This window comes from Myxocyprinus asiaticus, chromosome 10, assembly GCF_019703515.2.
Source record: "Myxocyprinus asiaticus isolate MX2 ecotype Aquarium Trade chromosome 10, UBuf_Myxa_2, whole genome shotgun sequence".
Classification (NCBI taxonomy): domain Eukaryota; kingdom Metazoa; phylum Chordata; class Actinopteri; order Cypriniformes; family Catostomidae; genus Myxocyprinus; species Myxocyprinus asiaticus.
In genome coordinates, this window is record NC_059353.1 from 40,916,412 (window position 1) to 40,924,168 (window position 7,757).

Here is a 7,757-nt window from a genome sequence, read left to right on the forward strand (position 1 = left end):
TATAAATGAATGATATTAACCTTTAAATGCATACTGTACTTCTGGTCTTTATTGACCTGGGACCTCATTCCACCCCCTGTACCTCATCAATTTTTTGGAGTTATGCCCACACCTCTTTAGTATTCCTTAATCTTTCTCATAAATACTGTAAAAATAATAATAATAATAATTTTTTATAAAGGCTTAAGTACATAAAGTGTATAGGGTTGTTAGAGACCCTAGGTATGTAATAGTGTCGTCTTTTTGCACTTCCATAAATTATATTTTTATGATTATTTCATATCTATATAAGTTTACTATTACAGGATATACAGTATATTTCTTTGTTTAATACAAGAGAAATGAATACTATAAACATACAAATAAATACTATATCATGTTGATTTTCTGTGCAATACATAAATATTATATTATGCTATTTATTACTCAAGGCTGCACTGTTGTTTCAGTGATTGACAAGATTTACATTTGAAATTGCTATTTGATGAAGAAACAACATGGAAGTAAATTATAGCAAGTTTAACACATGAACAGTATGATTTGGCTATTGTCATTTGGGTGTACTACTGAATTTATATAAGTTGTGCATCTATTTAAACTAAAAAAGTGCCTCAGAAAATAAATATTTGTAACGTATGGTTATTTGTACTGCAAAATTTGTTCAGGAATGGTTTGGGGATCATGGCAAAGAGTTCAAGGTGTTGACTTGGCCTCCAAATTCCCCAGATCTCAATCCGATTGATCATCTATGGGATGTGCTGGACCAACAAGTCCGATCCATGGAGGTCCCACCTCGCAATTTACAGGACTTAAAGGATCTGCTCCTAACGTCTTGGTGCCAGATACCACAGGACACCTTCAGAGGTCTTGTGGAGTCCATGCCTCAAAGGGTCAGGGCCTCGTTTTCCAAAAGTATCGCAATTTAAGTAGTACTTGAAAATGCTTGTAGATTAAGGAGTGCTCTGGAATAATCGTACACTGCTAAAAGCATCGTAAGCACATGGACTTATGCAGAAACCTGCAGGACAAACGTGAAATTACACTTAATACTACACCTTAAATATTTACACTTTATGCTAAAACTTTAATATAAGGACCTTTGCATCATTGGTGAATGTCCATAAAGTGCATCTTCTAAACGTCTCCTTATTTTGCGCTGCGTGATAACAAGGTGAACCTCGTAATATTCAATGAATGCTTGTAATTAGCAGGATTATGGGGCCTCTGCTGTCCACTAATCCTGGAAGCTTTCATATCGAGGGAAATGTGTGAAAACCAATTTTCTATTTTTCTCTCTTCAAAATAAATGCATGCAGTACCAATCTTGGCCACCAGGTGCCACTATCAGTAAACATGTAATCTTATGTTTTTAATGCTTTTTCTGTTGCTATATAGCTGAATAATACATTTATTATTTATTTAAGGGTTTAATCAAGACCTTAATCAAGACAAAATCTGGATACATATGTTTGATATGGCATTCGTTGTCGTGTAACTTGTTTGAAATTGTTGGTCTTTCTAAACCATCTATGCCGTTTGCTCAGTGTTACATGGTGGAAGCGAAGGAATGTATTGAGGAAAACGGGAAACGTAGAAATTATTATTATGTCTGTCCTTTTGAAAGTCTGCACATGACATCCCCGTTCAGTCACGAGGATTTAATTTATAAATGATCTTTTCGTTTAGAAATTAGATTACTTACAACAATATTAACATTACCAGATGTACCCTTAACACTTCAAAAGGACAGACATAATAATATTTTCCCCATGTTTCCCATTTTCCTCAATACATTCCTTTGCTTCCACCATATAACACTGAGCAAATGGCATAGATGGTTTAGAAAGACCAACAATTTCAAACAAAAAAATAACTCCAGTTGTTACACGACAACAAATGCCATATCAAACATATGTAACCTGATTTTGTCTTGATTAAGGTTTGCAAAACCTTAAATAAATAATAAATGTATTATTCAACTATATAGCAACAGATAGCATAAAAAAAAAAAATAATTGGAAGAGAGAAAAACAATTTTTTGAAGAGAAAACAATTTTTTTTTTTGAAGAGAGAAAAAATTTTTAGGAAGAGAGAACAAAATTTAAGACTTAGGCTCAGGAAGGAACTGAGACTATTTATTTATTTTTTTCACCGTTATTTTTTATTTTTTTTCCACCTTGCGCTTCAGGGCTTCCGTATGATGGAAACGCAACTTATCGTTAAAATTTCACACGTGTCAACATAATATTTTTCCGTTTAACTCTAGCGCATAAACTCTATGTCGATACATCAATTGTCGCGAAAAACTGGTTTGGAAACACTTTTTGTCGAGAAAATTGACATTAACGCAAAAATGTAGGGTCACATGACAGAATTTACCCCAATCATTGCCTATGTTAATCATGATGACAAGGTATAGGATCCTTGAAAGCCAATTTATTGTACGTGATTATGGATTGATCTGAAGGGCATAAAGATCCGATCACTGCAATCATGACACTTCCAGGACTGCCAATACAAATATCTCGTTTCAAGACATGCACATTTGACAAGTGCAAGGAGAACAAATGAATGGCCACTGTTTGCGATTAATTTAATCGTGGTAGACATCCGTTTATTTATTAAAGTTGCTTTTCCACACCATTCAAAATAATAGACGACAGTCACGGAATTAGACCACAATACAAAAAACATATCATTTCTGTGCCCAAAGATGTTTTAAATTAAAAATATAAGCACAATACTAGAAGAAAAGCTTCAGTGTGCTTTTTTGGAACACTAACATATAGCCCAATTTTATTAAATTATTGTTTATACTTTTGAAAAAAATGCTGGCAAAATTCGCTATATTAAATTAAATAAATTGCCAAACGAAAAACGCATTAAAGTAAAAATAAATAAATAACATAATTACCAAACGAACAAAATTATATTTTTAGACCTATATATGCCTTTTCTTTGTTATTAACATTTTTATTGATTCCAAGACAGACAAAAATACATTTAACCACAAAATTATGCATTAGGAATCAACTTATAACCCTTTATAATTGGAATACAATTCATTTTAATTACATTAACCTTCCCAATCATCGATAGGTGTAATGAAGCCCACCTGCACACATCATTCGAAAAACTTTTTATTAAAATTAACTCTGAATAAATCAGACAAATTTGCTGAGAATAAAATTCCCAAATACTTAATGCCCTGTTTGGGCCACTGGAAGGCACCCGGCTGGAAGGCCGTTACTGGGCAGTACGCTGTCAGAGCCAAAGCTTTGGATTTAGACCAATTGACTTTGTATCCTGAGAACTTGGAAAAGGAATTAATAATTCTGTGGAGGCAAGGCATAGATCTAGTAGGTTCAGAGACAAATAATAAAATATCATCTGCGTAAAGCAGAAGCATATGTGCCACACCTCCCGCCATCACCCCTGGAAAATCATCATCTTTTCTTATCGTGGCTGCTAATGGTTTCAGGGCAAGACAGAACAATAATGGGGAAAGAGGGCAACCCTGCCGAGTGCCCCTATCCAGAGTAAAATAATCTGAAATTAATCCATTTGTTTGTACCGCTGCTGCAGGGTGTTTATAAAGTAACTGAATCCGACCAATAAATGTACTCCCGAACTCATACATTTCCAAAATCTTAAAAAGATAATCCCATTCTACCATATCAAATGCCTTTTCGGCATCAAGTGAGATGGCAGCGACGGGAGACTGATCATTCGCTACTGACCACATGATATTGATGAGACGCCTAATGTTATCAGAAGAGCTGCGGCCCCAAATAAACCCCACCTGATCTATATGAATAAGAGATGTCATAACCTTACTTAATCGGTTAGCCAAAATTTTTGACAAAATGTTTACATCTAGTTGGATCAGGGAGATTGGATGGTAACTTTTACACTCTCTTGGATCTTTGTCCTTTTTAAGAATCAGACTGATCCGGGCTTGTGTCATGGTTGGCGGAAGCTTTCCATTCTTTAATGATTCAGTATAAACTTCTAACAAAAGTGGAGCCAGTTCTGTAGCATAGGATCTAAAAAATTATGCGGCAAAACCATCTGGTCCCGGAGCCTTGCCAGTAGGTAGGGACATAATTACCTCGTCAAGCTCCTCCAAGATTATCTCAGAATCAAGAGAGTTTATTTGCTCAGTCTTCAGTTTAGGAAGATCTAATGGTTCCACAAAGTTTCTAATATCTTCATCAGTAGATGAAGACGTGGAACTATAAAGATCAAGACAGAATTCTTTAAAAGCATTATTAATATCAATGGCCGAGGTAAAAATTTCACCACCAGCAGATTTCACTGAGGGAATGGTAGAAAGAGACTCTCTCTGATTTATATATCTAGCCAAAAGCTTCCCTGCTTTGTCCCCCAACTCAAAGTATGACTGTCTTGCCCTGAATAACCAAAACTCCACTTTCTGCGACAAAATAGTATTATATCTGTATTTCAATTGGGTCAATTCTCTGAGGCCATCAGATACGGCGCTTCAGCTCTGCCTCTGCACTTTTAATATTTCCTTCCAACTCCACAAGTTCTTGTGCTTTGGATTTTTTGATGAATGAGGCATACTGTATGATCCGACCCCTAAGAACCGCCTTAAGTGCCTCCCAAGCCACACCCACAGAGGATACAGAGGACCAGTTGGTCTCCATATAAACACTGATTTCAGTCTTTAACATTTGTTGGAAATCAGGATTTTGCAAAAGGTATACATTAAGGCGCCAACTATATGATTTCTTTTTCTCTATATGTGGCAACACCTCTAAACACACCAGGGCGTGATCTGAGACTAAAATGTTTCCAATTGAGAAATCAACAACAGATGAAATGAGGGATTTGGATATTTAAAAAAAATCTATTCTAGAATAAATCTTATGGACTGATGAAAAAAATTTATAGTCTCTACTAGATGGGTTCAAAAGTCTCCAAATATCTGTAAGACCAAGACTTTTACACATCCTGTGAAGCATCAATGTTGCTCTAAGGGGCTTACACACTTTTGCTTTACTATGATCAAGGACTGAGTCCATCAAAAGATTAAAGTCTCCTCCCAAAATTATATCATGAGGGGTGCCAGCGACTTGCAACATCCCTTCAAGATCTATAAAAAAGCCCTGATCGTCAGCGTTAGGTGTGTAAATATTAGCCAAAATCAACTTTTGCCCTTGAATTCAGCTAAAACAATAATGACTCTTCCTAATTTATCTTTAGTTTGTTCAAGATATTTGAATTGTAGATGTTTATTAATCAATATAATGACTCCCTTGCTCTTAATTGAGCCAGCACTAAAGTAAACATGTCCACCCCATATCTTCCCAAATTTTTCAGCTTCCTGCGGGGAAAGATGCGTTTCTTGAAGAAAGACTATATCATATTTCTTACGTTTAAGAAAAGAAATAACCTTCCTTCTTTTTATGGGGTGCCCCAACCCATTCACATTCCATGTGGAGAGAGATAGTACACTCATATTAACATTTGACAATTTGATATAATAGAAAAAATAAATTGTGTGCCAAAAACAAAATTATGAAGACCACATTTCAACATTAATGCAACAATAAAACCCCGAACTTCCCCCCAAACAAAACAAACAGAAAAAAGAAAAACGTGCGCATTAACCCCACGCACGAAAGCGCCAACCAGCATCAATCCCTTTAAACTCAAAGAGTCCATGTACGCCTACGAGAGCCCCCACGACAATTTTGCCATCGGATTGATCAATTTTGACACAAATTTGTAAGGCAAAATTACATAACATCAAATATTTTGTAAAACAAACCCCAGCCAATAGGCAGAATAAACACAAAGAATGTGTAGACTCATTCACAGAACTGTCTCGAAGGTGTGTTCCTTCACAAAACAAATTCCAGCCGATATAAAGCCGTTCATTTTCCTCAGACAGACAAACTAATCTTCAGTGAGCCAGCTGATGAGTACAGCAGATGACGTAATCATTCCAATGTCCCACGAAAATACTCCACAAATCATACTCCAGCCAACAGGAGGCATAAGCACAAGGAATCTGACAGAATCATCCATAACTGTCCCGAAGTAATGTTATTTAACAAAACAAGCTCCAAACACTAGGCGGAACAGCACAAAAAGAAACGAAACACGCATCCCGGTTCCTCGGATGGTCAAGAGTCAATTCACTCGGAGACCGCATAAAAGTATATCCCATGATTTACACAGTCCGCCAACTTTATAAAAGACATCCTTTGTGTGGGCATGTATATATTTTGCGGTCATCCGTAGTGTCTATTCTCAATCTGCCCGGGAACTTCATTGTAAAAGTGATCTTCTGTCAATGCAAAAGTTTCTTTAAGGAAAAGTGTTAATCCACAAAACAAAACAAACTCCAGCCACTCGGGGGAGCCAGGAATTCCAACAATTCGAATGTTATCCCTGCGGCTTCTATTCTCAAAATCTTCAAACTTTTCAAGAACACGTTCCAAATCAACTTTCCCTCTCTGATGACTTCAGGACCAACATTACAGTCCTATCAGAAGGGCAACTGCTCCCCTTTGATTGCAATTCCTCCTCTTCTGGTTGCATTTATTTGTTAAATTAAAATGACAGTAAACTGTATAATTTCAATGAATTGTCTCAATACTCTCCCCATTTTACCAAAACTTCAGGGGAAGAAAAAAAATTAGGGACATCTGGGAAGCGAATTAGCGATAAACACACATTTCTGAATGGAAACGGCTTCAGGGCAGATTTATTTTGCGCTAAACCAAAACTTATGCGATAAAGTGTTTTTTTTTTTTTTTAAGCATGACGTCATCACGCACACCATTTTTATCGATAAAAGTCCATTTGAATGGAAACAGGCAGAAGACGGCAAATTTCGCGATTTTTTTTTTATTTTTTTTTAACGCATTTTCTCTTTGTCGACAACAAAATATCGCGAAAAGTGGATGGAAACTAGACTATGACGAGCAGCAATATAGCCTACGATCACATTTCAGCACTGTTACACGGACAGCGTCTCTCTTAACTAGCACTTAAAGCGCGTCCTCGCTCGTTCATGTTAAGCGCAGTTTTGGGAAACGCACATAAAATATGACGAACTTTCGTAGAATCGCTCGTAGAAAACGCCCAGAGCTGTTCTGGCGGCACGAGGGGGATCTACACGATATTAGGCAGGTGGTTTTAATGTTGTGGCTGATCTGTGCATGTAGAGAGAGTAAATACGGTAATCGCCAGCTCTCCTAAGTGCACCCCGCACCTTGGAATAAAATAAGGAATTGACGCAGTTCCAAGTTTCGTTTCTTAGTTTCGGTCCTGCAGCGCTTCTACTCTCGCTTTCTCAGAAAACGCGTGGTTACCTGGATGCTGTTCCATCAGTTTCACATCCCCCCTCTACCACAGCATATTAGCACTGAACACTCTGCCAACTACCTATGGCATTTGATCGTGAATCTTACACCGTGTAGCACAGTCCAGTACATATAACTATAACTTTGCATACTGTAACAGAGTGCATCAAAATGTCTATTTATTTTTTAATCTGATAAGAAAGTCTTAAAGAAATGTTTCTTAGCTCATTATCCTAATCAAACCTTTGCCAAACTGGATTTTATGATTGCATGCTTTGTATTGCACATTTCGCATGAGTTTCTGTTTTCATTAGTTTCACTTCTGTTATCATTGAGTCATTGGTCAAGGGAGGGCTGTACTTTCCTAGAACAGCCATTCGCCAAAGGTGCTTGGTTTAAAATACACACTGAAGATGA